At 37.8% G+C, this 21,604-nt stretch overlaps 1 protein-coding gene and 1 pseudogene across 1 annotated transcript in view; one reads left to right on the top strand and one right to left on the bottom strand.

The window, feature by feature from the left end:
- Positions 1-21,604, bottom strand: part of LOC100022198 (stress-70 protein, mitochondrial-like) — an 86,794-nt pseudogene that overhangs the window by 51,734 nt on the left and 13,456 nt on the right.
- Positions 8,031-21,604, top strand: part of ATP8B1 (ATPase phospholipid transporting 8B1) — a 135,545-nt gene continuing 121,971 nt past the window's right edge. The window contains exon 1 of the mRNA XM_001366279.4: positions 8,031-8,586. The gene's annotated coding sequence lies outside the window, so the exon portion shown is untranslated. The remainder of the gene's footprint in view (positions 8,587-21,604) is intronic.

The following is a 21,604-nucleotide window of genomic DNA, read 5'->3' as shown; positions in this document are numbered from 1 at the left end:
ACTTACTAACTCTGTGACTCTGGTCAAGTCCCTTAACCCTGTTAGCCTCAGTTTCCTCATCTGTAAAACGATCTGCAGAAGGAAATGGCGAACCACTCCAGTATCTTTGCCAAGAAAATCCCAAATGGGATCATGCAGATTTGTTACAACCAGAACAACACAGCCATATCTTTTCAACATCATAGAGTTTAGAACCAAAAGACCCTCACTCTATTCCAGTATAGACTGCTAAGGGTCACTCAAGTCCTCTTAATAGATCTTCCCAACTCTATTCACTCTTATCTCTAAACAGCCTTTTACACTGTTGACAGATTAGTCTATCTTCTTTGTAGATCTGATCAGGTCATTTCTCTAGTCAAAAAGCCTCAGCGGAATTCATACTCCTTTTATTACCTTTTAAGCTCTCTGCCCCCTCCCGCCCCCCCCCCCCCGTTCTCTCCCATCTAACAGTACTCTACCCTTCTAGTTTCATTTCATATTACTACCCTCCTAGACACTGAGCTTTTGTCAGGTATGACAAACTCATCATCACTTGTCCAAACATCCTACTTCCCTGATTCTTTATATTCTCCATACCTGACATGCTTTCTCTACTCCACCTTACTTTATCTCCAAAATTCCTAACCATCCTGAAGTCTAATTTAAATGGTACCTTATGACCTTCCCAAACTTTTTAATGAATCTTTAGCATGTTGAATTTTTATATTATAGTTATCTGTGCATCATGCCTAAATCCTTTAGGTTTGATGGTCTAAAGGGTTGGAATGTGACCTCTGTGGGAAGTCCTTTCACCAGCTACATGATTTAGTAGAGTTGCTAGAGACATATAGAGGTTAAAAAACTTGCCCACAGTCACAAAACTACTGTTTCAGAGCTGAACTTAGGTCATGCTGCCTCTAAGCCCTTTAGCCCATCCATTAGGTCATGAAAGCTATACATTCTAATAAATATTACATGAACTCATTGGATGTTCAGAACTAGAAACAAACTTAGGAATTACCTAATTCAACCCCCATTTTACAGAGAAGGAAAATGAGGCTCAGGGGCTTAAGTGACTTACCCAAGACCATGTTATTGGCATTTAAACTCTGGTCTCCTTGCTCCCAGGCAAATTCTCTTTCCATTACATCATACTGGATGTCACTGAAGAGTAACCAACAAGTCACTGAAATATCACTCAGTCACACACTTGATGTTTAGTGTCTTATTTCTTCAAAAAAGATGAGCCATATTCTGTTTCTGTTAGCTGTTAGTTTTCCTAATTTAAAAACTATGGGCTAAGAGAAAGAAGTTTCAAGGTGGAGCAAAAGTAGTGAACAGGTAAATCAACAAATCAGCCCAATACAAAGACTTCAAAAAAACTGTTTAAACTCAAAGATTATGAAATTAGAACAGCATATTGCATCTAAGGTGATAAATTCTTCCTGGAAATCAAAATTTAAAAACAAAGCTGATTATTTGAAGCTTCCAAGGATTTCTACAGAGAGGTAGACACACAATGGAACTTCTTACCTGTCTAAAATAATGACTGTAAGAATTGGCTAGTCAGCTTTAATCTTTACTGCCATGAAAGATTTAACAATGGTATCAGCTGAGGTGTGAATACCTTTCCACTGGCATTAGATGCTTTGGCTTAAATGACCACACTCTTAAGCACACAGAACTGAATACCTGTACCCACTCTCCTTTAAGCATGTCCTTCATCCCTTGGCCAAGATCACATTGGAAAAAAAAATCCAGGAAACCACTTTCCAATAAAAGGCTCAGCAACAGTAGCTATTTCTAAGTCTACTTTACCAATTGATCTCCCAATGGTTCCTTTAGTAAACGTTGTCGAGGAAAGAAAAAAAATAGGAGGAAATTATGAGCTGCTGAAAGCAAAGAAAGCATTGTGTGCCTTCCTTTAAAAACTATTGCTTCTATTAAATTTAATTACTTTCCCCTGCAGCTTGCATGAAAAAGGTGTGGTTACTAAATAAGGGTGGCTTCTAAATAAAGCCATATAAAGTCTCCAAACCCATCTGGGAACTTTGAGAGAGAATTACCTAAGCTGCAGTGGTATCAGAGTTGCTGCCAGGACAAATAAGTCGGCTTTCAAATGAGTCATGTAAAGCAAATTTCCAAATCAATGTGTTGCTAGCCTGAGACACTTTCAGTAAGTGACCTGAAACTCATCAGGGATAGAGTAGAATGAAAAAGCACAAGGGGTATGGGTTATTTGTTGCTGAGATTATTGGGTGTCTTTACAGTAGGGGTTCTTAACCTACGGTCCATGGACCCCCAAAGATTTCAGGGGGTACCTGATCTTAGATGAGAAAATAATATCTTTATTCTCATTAATGTTGGATTTTCTTTGAAATCCTGTGTGTTTTATTTCATATGTATTCACGTTATTTTAACAAGGGATCCACAGGATTTCTCAGATTATCCAAAGGGATGCACTATGATCCAAGAAAAGGTTAAGAACCTTTGTTTAAAAGTGGATTCCTTTTATGACTAGCTATAATGCTTAGAAATTCAACAGAGAGCCAGGAAGGGGAAAAAAAAAGAAAAAGATAGTCTGGTAAAGAGGAAAGAGAGCAACAGAGGAAGTAAACCTGTATTGGTGGAATGGACTTCAAAGGTTGGTCTTTTAGGAAAAAAATTTAGGGTCATGCCCATAGGGATGTTAGAGGCAATGTAATTCAATCTCATTTTCAAATCACACACACACACACACATTTACACCCTTACCTTTCATCTTAGAATCAATACTTGTGTTATTGGTTCCAAGGCAGAAGAGTGTTAATGACTAGGCAGTGGTGATTAAGTGATTTGCCCAGGGTCATACAGCTAGGAAGTGTCTGAGGTCACCTTTGAACCTAGGACTTCCCGAAAGTAGACCTGGCTCTCAATCCACTGAGCCACCTCCAATGTGTTCTTTTTTTTTTTTACATGTATAGAGGATTTTATTATCGATGTCTGAAAATACTTTTACCAAATGGAAAGTAAAAAAGATCAAATGCCCCTCCAATCCTCAATACGCAGTTTTATAAACATACTCAGAAATGAATATTCTTATATTCAGATAAATGGGTGCTCAGAACACCTATGCAAGCATATATATATACATATATATATTCTCACTGAGAAATGCACAGAGATGAGGTACATAAGTACCCCCAAAAATACCCATATAAAGAGCCATACACATTGATGTATCAATATGTTCTTTAAAAGGAGCAGCAAGAGCAAGAATCCTGAGTCTGCCTGGAGTGACTAAAACAGTCTCTTCCAGGGGTAGCTGGTCTTTTTTCCTGGATGGGAAAGGGCTCTCTGAGCTGGGTCACTTGGTAAAGGGCAGAAACTGTCTCCTTATAATGCTTCTTCTAGTGTTTTCCCCCCTCTGTTTTATAGGGGAGATGCCAAATTAACGACTCTTCTGATGTCATTTATTACCCCCTTACTTAAAAAAAATTAGCCCCTGTGGCTTGGATCACAAGTCCTCTCCATGCCTCTACCACACCCCAGGTGGTTTTGTTTTTTAAACCCCTTTCTAGATTCATATGGACACTCTTAAGACTGGGATGCTACAATGCCTGGTTTATTTATTTTTTATTATACTTTATTTTTGAAAGAAAAAGTCAGGTTACTCCAGAAAAAAAGTAAAGAGGACAGAGCTGGCTCCTGAAGAATACAGGACAAAAGATCTGATGGGAAGCCCAACTGTTGCATAGGTAGCCGGTGTATTAACATCCCCCTTCTAACTGCTGCCCAATTAATTATCCTTTGACTGCCTTCACCTGTTCAAATTGAAACGAGCCCGCAAGGCTTCTGGCTAAAGCTGTTTCTGTCTCAGTTTGGGGAGGTTTTGAGAGTTGGGTCTGCTGGAGGTGAAGATAGGTAGCTTTTGCCTCAGGTAAGGTTGATTGTTAGATAAAAGGAGAATTCCTGTGGCCACCTACAATCTTCCAGATGGCCTAGCAGGGCAGGTACTGCTTACCTGGTACAGAACCAAAATTTTCATCTTTCTCACCTTCCCTACTCACATCCTAGCTTAGTTTTCTTTTTATAATTCTTTCAGTCATATGACTAAAAGTTGCAAAGTTCTTTTTTGCTTTTCTATTGAAATCCCATTATGGTGAAATCCTGTCAATTTTATTCTTCCCAAGATATCTTTCCATTCATAAGATTTAGAGACAGAAGACTAGCTAGTCTAAAAATAACAGATAAGAAATTGAGGCTTATTGAGGAAATTGAATTTTTTATTTGTAATTTACATAATTTGTCTAGTTGGTATATTAAATAGTCGTATGACTCCAAATCCAGTGCTCTTGCCGATATACCTGATTGTCTCTTCTTGGAGCACCTTCATCACCAATCCAGCCTCTTTTTTCTTGTGTTTCATTTCAGTCCTTTTTTTTTTAAACCCTTTCCTTCTGTCTTGGAATCAATACTGTATATTGGTTAGGCAATGGGGGTTAAATGACTTGCCCAGGATCACACAGCTGGGAAGTGTCTGAGGCCAGATTTGAACCTAGAACCTCCCATCATCTCTAGGTCTGGCTCTCACTCCACTGAAACTGCCCCGATTCAGTCCTTTTTCAGTGATGTCTGAGAGATATTTGGGATTTTCTTGGCAGAGGTAATGAAGTGATTTCTCATTCCCTTCTCCAACTCATTTTTTTCATGAGGAGACTGTAGCAGAGTAAAGTGCCTTTCCCAGAGTAACCTGGGTAGTAAGAGTCTATGGATAGATTTGAACTAAGGAGTCTTCCTGATTCCAAGCCTGGCACTCTATCCACTGAGCCACCTATCTGCCTGCTTAGACAATCATTACATTAATAAGCTACAGCAATAGTCCTCTACTCTCTCTTCCAATTCAGAACAGAAACCAGATTAATTTTCTTAAAGTACAACTTGGGTTACTTATTACCCCATTAAAACAAACAAACAAAAAACCAAATGAGTTATTACTGAAATTTACTTTGAAAAAAAAAACATTTTAAAATGTTATTTCCAAGGCATGGGAAGCCAGGTGATAAGAGTGCTCAGCATAAAGTAGGAAGACCTAAATTCAAATCCAGTCTCAGTCACTTGCTAGCTGTATAACCCTGGACAAGTTATTTAATCTTATTTGCCTCAGTTTCCTCATCTGTCAAATAAGCTGGAGAAGGAATGGCAAACCATACCAGTATCTTTGGCAAGAAAACTCCAAATGGTGTTCTAAAGATTTGGACAAGAAGAAAAGAATAATACTTGCCCTCAAGGAATTTACAACAGACTGAGGATATACACATGAACACAGATAAGTAAATTCCTACTACTCAGAGAAGTCAAATAACTGGGGCAACTATGTAGCTCATTGGCTAGAGAGCCAGGCCTGGAGATGGGAGACTCTGGATTCAAATCTGCCCTCAGATGCGTCCTAGCTGTGTGACCCTAGGCAATTCATTTAACCCCAGTTGCCTAGCCCTTATTACTCTCCTATATTGGAACCAATACTTAGCATTGAGTCCAAGACAGAAGGGAAGGATTTTTTTAAGAAGTCAAAATAAGTGGAGAATTTGTGTAGAGACTTTGAGGAACTGTTCAAGTTGGTATTCTGGTACTCAGATATCACAGGCACTCTATTACCAGGCTTCAACCTAGTTTTCATACACTCTAGGTTCCCCATAACTCCTGCCATTTCCTGTTTCCTGAACAAATCTCTCCTTTTTGTACCAGAAGAAAAATTCATACAACAGCAGCAACATAATAGAATAAAAATTAAAAAACAAACAAAACAACCTTTGGAAGACTTTAAGTGTCTCAACAAGAATACAAGACCAGCCATGTCTGTAGACTAGGTTTGGTACTTGAGCTATAACCTGCTTTTTAACTGAGAAGTGATGGATTCAAGGTGTGGAAGGAGACATACATTTATGGATATGGCAGAGATTTGATTTTGTTTTGCTTGATGATACTTGTTCCAAGATTTGTTGTTTTTTTAATTGGGAGGGGCTTTGTGTGGGAAAGAAGATAACAATAATATTGCCTCTTTAAAAAAAAGAAAAAAGAGGATTGTCTTTGATATATTTTTTAAGGCAGTCCACAAGAAAACAAGGATGGGTAAAGCAGTTTTGAAATAATGTATTGAATTTATTATATACCTTTAAAAACTTTTAGAATAGAGATCCATGTGTTTACATATAATCCCCTTTTATGCTATACTTTGTCATGTGGAAATGCTTGGGGATCTTTGGTATTTGTTAAGTGTGGAATCCAAAATATACATATTTTTTAAATTCTCTGCTTCCTGTCCTCTTATTTTTGATTAAGGTTGCCTGTCCATCTGGAGATTGCTTTCCTCTTTTCTTTTTTAAAGCTTACCTTTTGTCTTAGTAACAACTCTAAGACAGAAGGGCAAGGGCTAGCAAATGGGATTAAGTGACTTGACCAGGGTCTTACAGCTAGGAAATATCTGAGGCTAGATATGAACCTAGGTCCTCCTGACTCCAGGCCTGTAGCACCTAGCTGTCCACACACACCTGCAGTAACTTTTGAAGTTCTACTACTCCTTCAAGACTTAAACGTGACACTAAGTCTTTCCAGATTCATATTCCTGTTCTGATTTCTCATAGCACTTTGTTTTGAATTTCTTTTTAGTGCATATAATTACCATATATGTGTGTGTGCAAGCAGGGATGTGCTGGAGTCAATTCTAACTTTCTCTTCATTGTTAAATTTTCACTGTGAGCATTTACACCCCAGAAATCTGTAAACAAATAGGGGATTGATTTATCATTTTGTTGATTGTAATATTATATGATGTAGAAAATGTTGGTAGTACGTATTAAACTTAAAAGCCTGCCATGCTTATAGATTTTCTTTGCCTCCACCCACTCCATTTTTTTTTTATCTTGTATCTTCTATCTTAGAATCAATACCGTGTATTAGTTCCTAGGCAGAAGAGTCATAAGGCGCCAGAACCTTTCCTTTCTAGCTCTCAATCCACAGAGAAATCTAGCTGCCCTCTTACCCCACCCCACCCCCTGGTTAAACATTTACCAGCACAATAATTGGCCGGGCCATCTTTTCTTCTAGAATGGAAGCTCCGTGAGGGCACAGACTCCTAAGCCTTGCATAGTGTTAACCATTCAGCAGGCAGCTAAATAAATGTTTCTTAGATGAAAGAAAACTGAACACCTACTGGCGCAACTCTTAGCAAGAGGAGGGTAAGACACAAAATAAGTATATACCAAAGCAAGTCTTTATTTTTGAGATGGGAGGAAATTATAGACAGCTGAAAGGGATTTTAGACCTTCTGGTCCAATTCATTTTACAGATGAAGAATCTAAGGCTCGGAGAAGATATTTGTTCAAGGTCATATAGGTAACAAACAAGTGGTGTTCAAATACATGTTGGTTCTAAGTCAAATTCACACGAAACTGAATCAAATACAGCATATCCGTGTGTGCTAGTTGTGTTGTGCAGGTTTGTAGAGCTGGCATGAGTTACCTTCGCTTGGCCATCAATATAAGAGTAAAACTCTTGAGTGTGTTCTCGTTTTCTGCATTTTCACCTACCCTTCGTCACTGGCGCTTGGAGCACTTTGCCATTCAGAGGTAGTTCAATAAACTAGTGGCATGAGAATGGGGCAGCTTACAGTCCTTCTCTATCTTGCCCCCTCCCCACTCCCAGGGGCACCCCAGTGACCAGAATTTCGTTTCAGGCTTCGTAAAGAGAAACTCGAGGGCAGATGGAAAGCTAAAAGCGAACTCTGCTCTTCCCAAGCACTCCACGGGTTTGGAGGTGGAGGGAACGGAGAGGGAGTGTAGGTTCCTGGGCCCTTTTTGAAGGCATACACGAAGTGTAAATCGAGAGCTGTAGCAGCTGCTGTGGTCCCAGCAAGGAGGGGAAGGGGGAGGGGGGGGCAGCAGTCGCTCCAGGCTGCTAGCCAAGGTTAGGGGCGGGGGAACCAAACCGGGCTGATCTAAACGCCCCGGACGAGCACGGTGGGAGTGAGGGACCGCAAGTGTGCAGAAGGTGAAAGAGAATCAGCCAGGGTCGATTAGGGCTTTTCTCTCCTCCCGCTCTTCCTAGTCGGTGTTTCCCACTTAGTTCTGCTCCTCCCCCCACCCCCAGCAGCGAAGAGAAGACCCCTCCCAGTCTCTCTCACTCCCTCTTTCCTGCCCCCCTTCTCACCACCTTCTACCTGGGCTGTGGTGGCCTCGGCTGTAGTGAGAGGAGAGGCACCTCCGGGGAGCGGCGAAACCTGTTCATCCGGTCCTCGGGAGACTAGGGAAGAGGGAAGGAAAGAGAGAGAGGAAAGCAGGAGGAGGGAGGGGACGAGACCGGGGCGGGGGAAAGTCGAGAAGCCATTGGAGTGGAGGAGGAGCGGCAGTAGCCGCAGTTGCCACAGCCAAGCCGGACACACGTTCCGCGGGGCCCGGGGCCAAGAGCTGCGCGCCATGAAGTGTTAAATAGCCCGCTGCTGGGGTGGCGGGGCCGGGGCGGGTGGGGGGAGCTGCGACCAGGTACATCGGCGGAACACGCGGGAGGAGCAGTGGCAACGAGGAGCTCGGTGGGTGCCAAAGTCGGCTCCAAGCGCTGAACGTCAAAAAGGTAAGGAGTCACCCGGGCTGGGGCTCCCCCAGCCTACCCCAGTGCCGCTAGCGTCCCCAAGTTTCGGCTCTTGGAGCCAGCGGCGGAGGCAGCGACAGAAGCTGGGGCTAGGATGGGGAGTCGTAGAAGATGGAAGTCGGATGCCAGGAGGACCCTTGGGGTCAGGGTATTCGAGGGAATGGAGCGGGAGAAGACCTCATCGTTTTCATCCTTCTGCTCAACCAAAGGGGGAAAGGGAAAGAGAACGGATACTCAACTTCTGGGGGCGGGGGGGCGAGGGGATGTACTCATTAAATTTTTAAAAGGCACATATTAGAGTTTAAAAGGTGGTGGGCGTTAATCCCGAAAGCCTCTGGAGAAAAGACTAGGAGTTCTCTATGCTCTCTGGCACCCGAGCCTCTTGGTAGGATGTCCCTCCAGGAAGGGCATTTAAACTCGGCTTCCACACACTCACTCACTCTTGGGAATGCCGGAGTCGAGATCCATGGAATCCCCTTCCTAAGGTTTCGGGAGCATAAGAGAAGTAAAGGGGGTGGGGGCAGCAGATTAGGGGAATTCCTGTAGGGAAGGACAGGGGAGATCCCAGATCAGATCACAGGATGACTGCAAATAATACTCTTCAAGAATGCCCTACTCGCTTCGTTAGGAACGGGCATACTTTATTTTTAACTATAATTTACCATTTCTCTCCAACTGCTGCCAGTAGAAAGACTCCTTACTTCTCCCGTCTTCATCCCTAGAGTTGTCAGAGAAGCTTTTTCTCTGGCTGTTGGGAGGCGTAGAATGAAAATTTATGTTTGAAACAAGGATCTAAAACGGTTTGCCCGAGTTCCCCTCGTTAGGTGCTTAGGGTGTCAAGTGCATGGTGTAATGGGGACTGAACCCAGGCTGAAGACAGTTGTAGGTGGAAAGAGGACAACGGAAGACGGGGGGGGGGGGGGGGGGGGGGGGGAGGGGGTCGCGGGGGGGGGGGTAGATTACATACTATGGAGGGGAGAGGCAAAGGAAAATGCCTCTAACCTTGGATCCCCTTCTAACTGCATTTATCTTCTCCCATACCTTTATCCTAATCTGACATCTATAGTCAATTTTCCTGAGCTGTGACCCGAGCCATTTAAAAATGCTCAGAGTGGGGAAATTACCTTATTTTTTCCTCCGTTCTTATATTTGAAACACTGAAATATGCATATTATCTATGCAGTGCTGCCATCACAGAGACTTTCTAGTGATAGTTCTATGTGAAAAGCCCCTCTACCTCCTTTGAAATAATTGAAAGAAAATATATGCCTATAAAAGGAAGTAATCTTACATTAGATGCAGGATCATGATAGAAGGAAGCACTACTATATAGTCAAAGTTGTAAAGATGACCCCCACCACCACCCCATTGGCTATAAACTACTTAAGTGCAAGGACTCTTCATCTTTATATCCCCAGTACTCAACACAGTGCCTTGGCTCCTCAGAATTGTTCAGTTGAATCTTATATACAGAGACATAGTTGTTATTGCTAGAGCTATTGTTGCTGTCTTTATTATAAATCCATTATTAAACACCTTTACAGTATGTGGCAGTGGAAGAACTTCGTATGAGTGATTTAATCACAACTATTTGGTTTATTTTCAGAGAAATCATATTATGAAGTCTCTTGATTAACAATTTTAATTATGTGGTGGGATTTGAGGGTACTTTCTATTTTTAGTTAAGAATTTTAAATATTCTGATATTTTATCAATTTCTGGAAGTTATGCATGAATATTTTTAAATGGGATGAAAATGATTATACTCCAGGCAAGCAAGCAACAAATATTTATTAAGCACCTAGTGTATACCAGGCTTCCACTAAGTCCTTGGGATACAAACAAAGACAAAAAGTAAAAATAAAATCTCCAGTTCTTATTCTCCAGGATCTCACAGTCTGATGGGGGTGGGGGGGGGTGATATGCAAACAACTGTGTACAAATATATATACTGGATACCTGGAGATGATCTCTGAGGGAGGACACTGTGATTAAGGAGGACAGGAATGGCTTCTTGCAGAAGGTGTAATTTTAATTGAGACTCAGAAAGAAAAGAGGCTAAGATGAAGAAGGGGCCCTGTAAGGAAGGGTCTTAAGCATTACATTTTGAATTATTATTAGTAAAGAGCTTAGCTTATTGCAACTAGATACTTGTATCACCACTATAAAGGACTAAACGGGACCTCTAGTCATGATTGTTCCGTACACGTTAGCATATGGTGTTACTATTAATATTGGTTGCTCTTAAGGTCCAGCCTCTTTTTTTTATTTTAAGGGGAAAAAATCTTGTTTTTTATTTCCTCTTAGTAATTATTTTTTTATAGATTTGAGAAAAAATTTTTAAACAGCAGAATTCAGTCAAAAGGAAGACTTAAGGCTGTTCAAGCTTTGGTCTAGCTTTCAGGCTCTGGAATCTAGCTTTCATCATAGCATCCCCTAGCATTCTGTATAAACTACTACAGACACAATTCTGTATAGACTACTACAGAACAATGTGGAGGTTAGGGCTGCTAGGAGACTAAAATCATAGGGTCATATTAGAGCTGGAAGAGACTTGTGAGGCCTTCTAGTCCAGTTCTCTCATTTTACAGATGAGGACACTGAATTACCAGATGTTAGGTTATAGAGGTAGAAAACGACAGGATCAAGATGTAACCCCAAGTTCTTAGGTGCTGCTCTTTCTTCTGTAGTATTCTAACTCCCAGCTAGCCCAAGGTCCAAACCACCCTAAGCATTCCCTTTGCTTGAATTCTGCCTTGGAGGTGTGTGTAAATGTGGGTATGTGTTTTGCATCCTTAGCTAAACTACTCTATATAGGACGGTTGGGATATTTCTAAATGTCATTCAATAATGATTTGTTAAATACATATTATCTTGCCTGGCTCTGAGCTATATCCTAGGTTTACAAAGGAAAAAAAAAAGTTCATTTTCAAGGAGTTTACTTTCTCATGGGGGAGGGGAAGCAAGACGGGGAGAACTATAACATATCCGTAAATATATATAGTATATATAAAATATAAATTATATATATATGTATATGTGTATATGTATATATATATATATATATATATATATATATATATATATATATATATATATATATTACCTAGATCAGGGCTTCTTAACCTGGGGTTCACAAGCTTCTTTTTCTAACCCTTACCTTCTGACCATATGAGTTCTTTTTATTTATTTTAAATTTTATTTTTATTGCCATACAAAACATACTTCTATATTGGTCATTGTTGTAAGAGCACCCTCATACATAACCAAAACTCCAAATAAAACCATAAATACACTGATGTGAAAGACAACTCCAATAGTTCTTTCTCTGGATGTGGATAGCATTCCCTGTCATACGTCTTTCAGGATTGTCCCAGACCATTGCATTGCTAAGAGGAGCCAAGTTTTCACAGATGATCATTGTACAATATTGCTGTTATTGTGTACAACGTTAATTCAGTTCTGCTTATTTTGCTCTGCATCAGTTCCTGCAGTCCTTTCCAGCTTTTTTAAAATCATCTTGCTTATCATTTCTTATAGCACAATGGTATTCTGTTACCAACATGTGCCACAATTTGTTCAGCCATTCCCCAATTAGAGGACATCCCCTCAATTTCCAATTCATTGATTTAGTATCAGTCATAAGACAGAAGAGCAGCTAGAGCTAGGTAGTTGCAGTTAAGTGACTTGCCCAGGGTCACACACCTAGGAAATGTCTGAGGTCAGATTTGAACCCAAGTTCTCTGGACTACAGGTCTGGTGCTCTATCCACTGTGTTGCCTAGCTCTCTGTTTGTGAGCTTCTTAAAAAGCAAATTCAATAATTACTGTTCTACATAATTATAAATGCAGACCATAAATATGCAATCCCATATGTTTTTATGCTTTTAAGAGCATCCAGAGAAGGAGCTCATTGTCATTACTAGATTGCCAAAGGAGACTGGCACAAAAAAGATTAAGAATTCCTTGAATAAATGGAAGGTAACCTTAGAGGGGAAAGCAATAGCAGCTGAAGGGACTAGAAAAGAGCTCTAGTAGAAGACAGCATTTGAACTGGATTTTGAAAGAAGCCCATGACTCCAAGATATTTACTGATGAGGAATAATTATTGCAGGCTTGGGGGACAGCCAGTGAAAACTGAATATATTTTATACTTGTATTGACTTTAACATTTTACTCTTTCATAAACTGGATTTAGCTAAGTATTAATGATTGGTAAAACCAGAATTTTTTAGCTAAGCATTAATGATTTTTATGTCTCTAGCTTCAAGAGATACTACTCTGATTATTGACCTCTGCTCTATAGTTTTAATCTGGGGAGGATTATGGTCCTTGTAAAATAATTATAGGATAAGAATGGGTAATAACTTGTTTTAATGATTCAGTGAAAGTTCTATAGCCTCCATTTTTATATTCTACATGTATAAAGAATTTTAATTTATCATATAAATGACAATTTGGTAAAGTGTCCAACCATGCTCATTTTTTTCCTTTTGTTTATCTGCTATTTCCTTGACTAAAAGGTTTCCTTTCTAATATCCAAGCATTCTATGATCATTTGTGATTCATGGCCCCATTTATTTTGAAAGTTGTTGCAGTTGCTTGCATTCCCTGTCTCAAATAAAATAAGAAAAAATTAGTTTGCTGTCTGAGGAGTTTTGTAGTAGAAGAGAGTTCCTCCTCTTTGTTTGAGATATTCTCAAAATACCTGGTCCAAGTTGCTTTGAAGTTTTATACCTCTGAAATTGTGGCATTAATTTCAAAGATACTCAGAAGTTTATATAATTCCTTTTGTAGAAAGTCCAATTTCAATAATATACATGAATGAGCAAATTTAAGGAGTACAAGGGCTTCTCTGCAATATTTAAAAGACTTTTTTGTCATCTAATATTTTGGAAATATCCCAGAAACTATTCTTATTAGAATTATTCAATAACTACTATTCAAAAAATTATAAATGCAGAATGTAAATATACATACTATTCAGATAGTATGAATATTCATGCTCTAGTAATGTTAATAATCTTGAAGACATTTTGTTTTATCTTTAAGACTTCACTTTGGGGCCTCTAGAAGGCACAGTGGATAAAGCACCAGATCTGGAATCAAGAGAATTTGAGTTCAAATTTGACTTCAGACACTTTCCAGCTGTGTGACCTTGGGGAAATCACTTAACTATAAAGTTTAAATTAATCACAAAAAGGTCAAGTAACTAACAACAGGTGTACTTAACAAAGAAGTGTTAAGTAACTCTAAAGATATAATCTAATCAAAGAAGATGAGAACTAAAGAATGGGCATTTAGAGGAGGGGACACAAGAGTAAAAGGTCTATATATTTGGCTCACTTCCTCTCTCTGGGACCTTTTGGCAGTGGAGAGTTGACTGGTGGCAGCATGCTGGGCCTTTCAGCATCTTGGCATAGCTACAAGCTATTGTCCAGTTCGGTGGTGAGTTTCTGGCTGAGTTTTTTCTCCTTTACTTTCCAAACTTATCCTCTTAGAAGCCTCTAATCTTCCTAGCAGCAGAAATCTTGAACTCCTCCCCCTGCCTGGCCCAAAATCCTTTACCCTCTTCCCTCTTTCTCCTTAAATCCTTCCCTCTATATTAATTAAAATTGCCATAAATTTCTAGACTGACTTGGGTATTTTATTTGGGATTTTTCCCTGGCAACCAATTAATTTAGATTTTAAGTCACAACTCTAAAATTATCTTTACATAACCCTGTTTGTCCAGCTCTTACTTGTCCTTCTGTCTTAGACTTGCTACTAAGATCGAAAAGTAAAGGTTTAAAAAAGAATGACTTTACTATGCCTGGCTTAAACTTGCTATTGGGTTTCCATAGTTTTAGAATAGTGCTGTAAATGTTGTAGGGCTTCATTAAATTGTTGATTGATTTTCCTACAAGTCATCTACTCTCATGGATGCAAGAAAAACTTTGCAGATGCTCTGAATATGAACAGTTGTAAAACAAGGCTGTAAAATTTAAATCATTAGGGAACAGCTTTTGGTGTATGGGTGTCAGGGTAGCACTTACAGGAATTCCTACCTAGCATCATGACCTTTGGCCTTAGGTGGTACCCCTTGTACTACCATCTTGAATCAGTGTCCTTGTCCATGGTAGACTAGGTACTTTTTTTTTCTATCATGATATGACCTATAGGTCACATTTAACTCATGAATAGTTTATCCCTCTTCATCCCCCAAATGTACCTTGTTTCAAAACAAAACAAAAAACAACTGAAGACATCTAAATTTATTAATTTGGAGTTTGGGACATAAGTTATGTCTTTAAAACACTTTTTTAAGGACTTTGGAAAGTCTCACCACCACTATCCCATGATTATAGTGGCCAGAAATCTTTTTGGAAAGGAAGCATACTTGTGCCCTAATCATAATGAGAAATCCTTGTATCCCCAGAATCTCTCTCCTTCAAACAGATTTCCTGCAATTCATGAATTCCAACTAAGGTTGTTTTGTTATGTTCCATTCTCTAAAGCAAATCACTTGAAAAATATAAAAAAGTATGCAAATATCTTCTCTTTATGGAATTAAGATACTATTTTAACATGTAAAATGGATCTAGATATTACAATAATCAACAATCCAATATAATAATCAAAATGAGAATTAAAAATATATGTATTCTGTTTCAGTTGATCCTACCAACAACTGTTGTTATTCTTCTCAATTTATGAATGGGGAAACTTGGGTTCAGAGACTCAAGTTGTCCCTAGGCACACAACTCATGTCAGAAATATGATTTAAATTTAGATTTTTCTTGACTCCAAGTACAACATACTTTCTTCTCCAGTGGACTGCCTCTGCTATAGAAATTACTTGTGAAAACCCATAGTATCAATTTTGCTAAATTCAGGAGCTAATTAGTCACTGATTCTTTCTTGGACTTCTATAGTTCTATCCTAGGTAGTCACTTGGTCATTATGAGAAGACTTCATTTTCCACATTGAATGCATGTGTAATCTGACCTTTGGCCATCCACTATTTGTAGGACTCTGCTTCTGGCATTTTTTCTTTGACTAGTTTTTGTTCCATCCAAATTGCATGGTTTGTTTGATTTAGGTAAGTAGGCACTGTTTGGAATACTTTTCCCATCCTTTCCTTTACGGAGTTTGAGCTATATAATTTTTTTTAAACCCTTACCTTTCATCTTGGAATCAGTACAAAAGTGTGGAAAGGGGTAGGCAATGGGGGTTAAGTGACTTGCCCAGGGTCACACAGCTAGAAAGTGTCTGCAAACAGATTGAACCCAGGACTAGGTCCATCTCTAGATCTGGCTCTCAATCCACTGATCCACCTCGCTGTCCCTATAATTCTTAATAGCACCACTCAGACATTAGCCTCTCAAGTTGTGCGTAAAAATTCTGTGTTGCTTACTTGTGCAGGCACTTATGTGTTCCAACATTCACAGGATGCCTTCTTTTCTTTTGTTAGCATGGCACTGGGTTGTACAATGCTATCCAAACTCTTAACCTGACTCCTAAAAGCCACTGAGCTGTTTAATGAGAGAACTCTGAGAATTGGCTATTCCTTATGGCCACTGAAAATACTATTTGCTTTTTGTGTGTGAGAACAGATAATCATTTCTCTTGGGTGGTTTAATCATTCACTTACATGGAAGTGGGCAGTTGAACCAGATGATTTCTGGAGCTCCCTTTCAGTTTTATTACTACACTAAGTTCAATTTTAGCCAAAAGGCAGGGAAGCATGACACCATGTTAGAAGAGAATTAGAATACTTTTCCCGCTCATTGTATCTGTAGCAAGTGATGTGCTTGGGCATTTGTTTAATAAAGCTGCTGGAGTCTGATCATAAGGAGAGGAGACCAAGTGGATGTAATCAATTGGTCAGAGTGGGCCAGAAGTTCACCATAGTAGGGTAGGTCTGGAGTTTTTCTTATAACAATATCAATTTATTTAGTGCAAGTAGCTTTTTTTAAGCTTTCATAAAAGCTTTATTAAATGCGGATCAAACTGACCTTTCTTTTATTAGAATTTATTAGAATAAACAAACACACACAGGATTGTATTTAATGCCATAATGTCCAAGAAAATACAAATTGTAGCTAGGCCAAGACAGAAGATATGTCTCTGTTAAAAGGGTGAACTTAGAGGAGCACAGATAAAGTTGTAACTTGGCATGTACTTTTTAATTTTATTGTTTTGATAATAAACTAAAGTCTAGTTACATCCTCAATTGTTTTTCATTTAGTAGTTTGTAGCTTTTTGCTATTAAATTCAGGGCAGCTATAAACATTTAAGTATAAATATTTTTTCCTCATCCTTTCCTTGATATGTGTTCCCAATTATTGGGATTACTGGGTCAGAGGTTTTTAATTTAAAAATTTTTATGTATTGTTGTGTTGTTTGAAGTATAAATTATGGGTTTGATAAGAATATTTTAGGATGTGAACAGTGTTCATCTACTCCTTTTATCCTCATATATTCTCATCAAACCTTCTGATTGACATCCCTGATTTTGGACAATCACAAGCAGCCTGAAAAGTGGAAGAGAAAGAAGACTCTTAGTCTCCCATAATGGGATGAGGGCAGAGTTAAAATGTGAGAAATTGGTTTTTTTTAATTGCCTACTCCTTTAGCTGCAAAAAGCCAAGAGTTTACATTTTATGGGGGGAAATGCCACAAAAGAAAATTCAATACATCCAACTTAATGATTTTGTTGTCTTCTTCCAACTTCTTTGCCTTTTTTTCTTCCCAAGGAGAACCTATAAGTTGTTTTTTCTTTTGGTTCTAATTTTATTTTTTCTGGCTGGTTTTATTTTAGTATCAATTTTGGCATGATTTTGTTTTTCAAATGTCATAATAATTTGTTGGTCATTTGATAAAGACATTGCACTTAATGTACTTAGAGTAGTTAATTACTACAATTACTTCAACAAAGAGATTTAAAAAACCCTAGAAGGTGCTTTAATCACCAAACATTTAAATTAACTTTTCAAATGGAGAGATATGGCTCTCCAAGGCAACACCATATAAAAATATGAACTCATCTGTAAAATCTTAATGAAGAAGGATCATGGACGAAAATAAATAGGATCCTCTCAAATAAAGAAGCACAGGGTAAAATCGACATAAGTAAAATTAGTTCAGGAATATATCCAACTAAAGAAAGTCATTCTAAAGTTGTTCAAGGATGAAAATGGAAAGAAGACTACAGATAGAAGAAAAGTGGAAAAGATTTTCAAAACTTAAAATAGCAAGCTGTTGTCTCCATTAAACACTGGCATCACAGATCATGAGGTTTAAAAAATACTTTAAAAAGAAGTAGAAATGTCTCTAAAGAGACTGTAAATACCTGAGAATGCAGTAAGGTTGACTCAAATATACATAAAGTAAATCAGTTCTGGAAGTGATGAAATTGTGAGGGCACTGAGGACCTGATTTACAAGATATCTGAAGCAGCAGACCTAATTTAATTTTTTTTAAATAATAACTGATAAAACATGAACTGTTAGCAATCTATAAGACTAATCTATATATTCTCCCAAATCAATATTCATGTGATTCATATATACACAAAATGAAGGAATAATATTTTTGCAAATGTTATTCAACAGTGGATCACAGCTTTACCATCTAACCATTGAAAGATGAAGTAAATATATCCCATTGTCTTTACTATTTGTTGACTATGGAAAGCATTCAACTGGTAGAAATCCTTTATAAGTCTCTTATAAAAAAAAAAAAGCTTGTTTTTAAGGTTATTCAAGATTTCTTGAAAGATATAATAGTAGAAAAATAACCCTGGTTACTGATCCTTTGATAATAAAAATCAGGAGAGGCATAAAATAAGGGCATGGATGCTTGATTATAAAGTACCCACCACTATGATAGAAGAGATCAGGCAAATGATGCCGTCTTCCCAAATTGCTCATTTGTTAATGACATCCTGTTGATTTAAACAAGTTCCATGATATTGCAGAGGCTCAGCAATCACTTAAAAGAGTTTAGTCTGTCTGCACAGGAAAGTTCAAATGGGTGAACAATGTTTTTCCTCATATTTCAACTTGAATCCAAATGAATACTTTCTACAGCTTGTTGAGTAGTATGCATTTCTGGAGCAGACATTGCAGATAAACAATGAACTGTGCCCAGAGTTGGAAAAAAGGAAGAGTGTGGTCTGGATTGCTTTCCAGGAAATTGTGAAGCACCTTTACTGACTTCCAAATTCCCCATAAATATACTATACTTATAAAATAGAATAACATTAATATACATATAGTTCCCTTATTAAGAGTGTTCATGTCCACAAAATGAAATTAGAGATCTCTTTAGAAAACAGACTTTAAAAAAATAATTCAAGTCTACTGGTCAAAGATTGCATTTACAAGACATAAAAGAAGTATCAACTCACTGAAATATAGTCAGGCAAAGTATCAGGTGAAGGAGAATCATACTTCATATTCAGCTCAGTTGAGTTTCTTTTGAGGGGTATTAATATGAATAATTTTATCATATGATCATTATTTCATGAATATGAATACATATGAGCAAATCTTCTTACACTTTATAAGGCCTAAAGTAGTATATCTATTACTAATCCTAAGGATAAAAGTACATTTTATTTGCTATTAAAGAATAAACTTTCCTTTTGTTATTGTTTTGAATATCCTACAACTGATAATTTTTTCATCAGAATCTCTAAGACTTATGTTGATAATTTTCTGTTCTTCAAAAAATTATAATGCAATTAAGTACATTTAGAGCTTCCAAATGATCTTCTATTGTTGCATTACTGCCACCATCTGCATGTGTGTAAGAAGCTTTGTTTTTAATCAAATATTTGATTATGGTTTATATCTACTGAATCTATATGTTCCCAACGTGCCTCACTTTTGTTTCATTCTCTTCATTTAATTGTATTTTTTTAAAAGAGTTCCTGATAGCAATTGCAAAAGTGACATCTCTACTTTTATCACAATCTACCCTGATTTTTATCAACTTTTTACATAAAGTGGAACTTTGAGTTCTCATCATGATAACAAATTTATTAAGCCATTTTCCCCAGATGCAAGTCTGTAAAATAGGCACAATAGGCACAACTGTAGGATTTGTTCAGTTTCAGGCTCTTTAACTTTTAGATCTGGACAGCTTGTGTAACTTTTTTTTTAACGACTCTGGAATAATATATAAATTTGTGCTGCTCTTCTAGGATTTTTAATATTTGAAGTTTATTGGATCAGCATTATAAAGAATAAGGCATGTTATAGAGTATAAAGGGGCTGACCCAGGAGTATATTGAATTTGAGTTCCAGTCCTGCCACCTGTTTGCTTTGGGACCTGGAGCAAAGAATCTTTCCCTTGCTACTTGCCTCATTTATAAAATGTGGAGATCAGACTAGATTAGGAGACCTTACCCTTTTTGTGTATGTCATGGACTCCTGGTGGAAGTTATGAACCCCTTCTAAGCGCATAAAACAAAATACATGGGATTACAAAGACAACCATAATATAATTATATTGACATGTATTATCAAAATATAGTTTTAAAATCAGTTCATGGTCCTAGAATAAGAATCCCTGAACTAGATGGTTTCCCAGGTTCCTTCTAGACAGAACAATTCAATGAACCTACATTTTATTTGAGAAAAGAACTAAGGAATATAGAAGAAAAGGGAATAAAGGCATATAATGATTATTTAATTTTATGAAAAATTAATCTTATCATCCTTTAGTGTTAATAGTTTGGGGTTTTTAAATCAATTCTGCTAAATAAAATTTAGGGCTCATTAAAAAGTGCCATGGGGGAGATTAAAACCTTTTTTGTCTAACTACCGAATAAATCTAATTGGTAAGTATTTCTTTTGGCTTAGGGACACTGAAAAAATTAGTAAGTTCATGAGACACTAAGGATAATGTGAATCAAAACATTTTGGCAACCTCTATTTAGGTTTTTCTCTAAAAATGGTATCCTCTCCTTACGTATTTGTATTTATTGGTATTAACTATCAATAGTTAGAGATAGTGTAGTGTAATGGAGAGTATGTGGACTTGGAATCAGGAGTTCTTGATTTTGAATTTCACCTTAGGCACTAGCTATGTTACTGTGATTAAGCCACATAGAACCTCAGTTTCTTCATTTGTAAAATGAAAAGAATGGCTTCTTTACCAGGTTGTTGTGAAGAATACCTTTTGTAAATGTGCAAACCCTTTGATCCAGTGAGATTAGTACTAAGTTTGTACTCAAAAAGTACAATGGACTCATACATACAAAAATATTTATGGAGGCTCTTTTTGTGGTGGCAAATTGGAAATTGAGGGAATACCTTTCAATTGAGGAGTGACTGAACAAGTTGTGGCATATGCTTGTGATGGAGTATTATTGTGTGATAAGAAATGATGGGGATTGTGAGGCCAGGGTGGTTTCAGGAAAACATGTCAAGTACTATATGAACCAATACAAAATGAAGTGAGAAGAACCAGGAAATAGTTGTTCACAGTAACAGCAATGTTGTAATGATGATCAACTGTGAAAGACTTGGCTACTGTACTCAATACAGTGATTCAAAGGACTCATGATGAAAAAATGCTATCCACCTCCAGAAAGAGAACTGATGAGCTCAAGAGGGCAGATTTAAGTATAAGAAGATCTTTGGCAGCAGAAATCATTGCCAATGATGGTGATTGTGATGGGGAAGCTGATTTTGAAAATACTGATTGTTTTCTATGTGGCTTGTTTCCTGTTAAGTGGAACAAAGTTAATCATGATTCCAGATTTATTTAGCTGATTTCATGTGATTATATAATTATATGTATTCAAAGTTTAGGTTTGGCAAACTTGAAAGTTTCTGCCCACAACACTAGACCAATTTTGGGGATTGATAATCTAATGATGCCTCTGCCAGTGTAATGTAAGCTTGCACCAAGATAAAGATTTCTCTAACATCTCAGGGTCAGAACTGAGCAATGGGTGGAGAAGCTGGAAAACGGAGAAGGGAAAATAAAAATTGTGTCATTGTGTA

Source organism: Monodelphis domestica, chromosome 3, assembly GCF_027887165.1.
Source record: "Monodelphis domestica isolate mMonDom1 chromosome 3, mMonDom1.pri, whole genome shotgun sequence".
Taxonomy (NCBI): domain Eukaryota; kingdom Metazoa; phylum Chordata; class Mammalia; order Didelphimorphia; family Didelphidae; genus Monodelphis; species Monodelphis domestica.
Note: the sequence above shows the minus strand (reverse complement) of the source record. Positions and strands in the feature narration are given on the sequence as shown.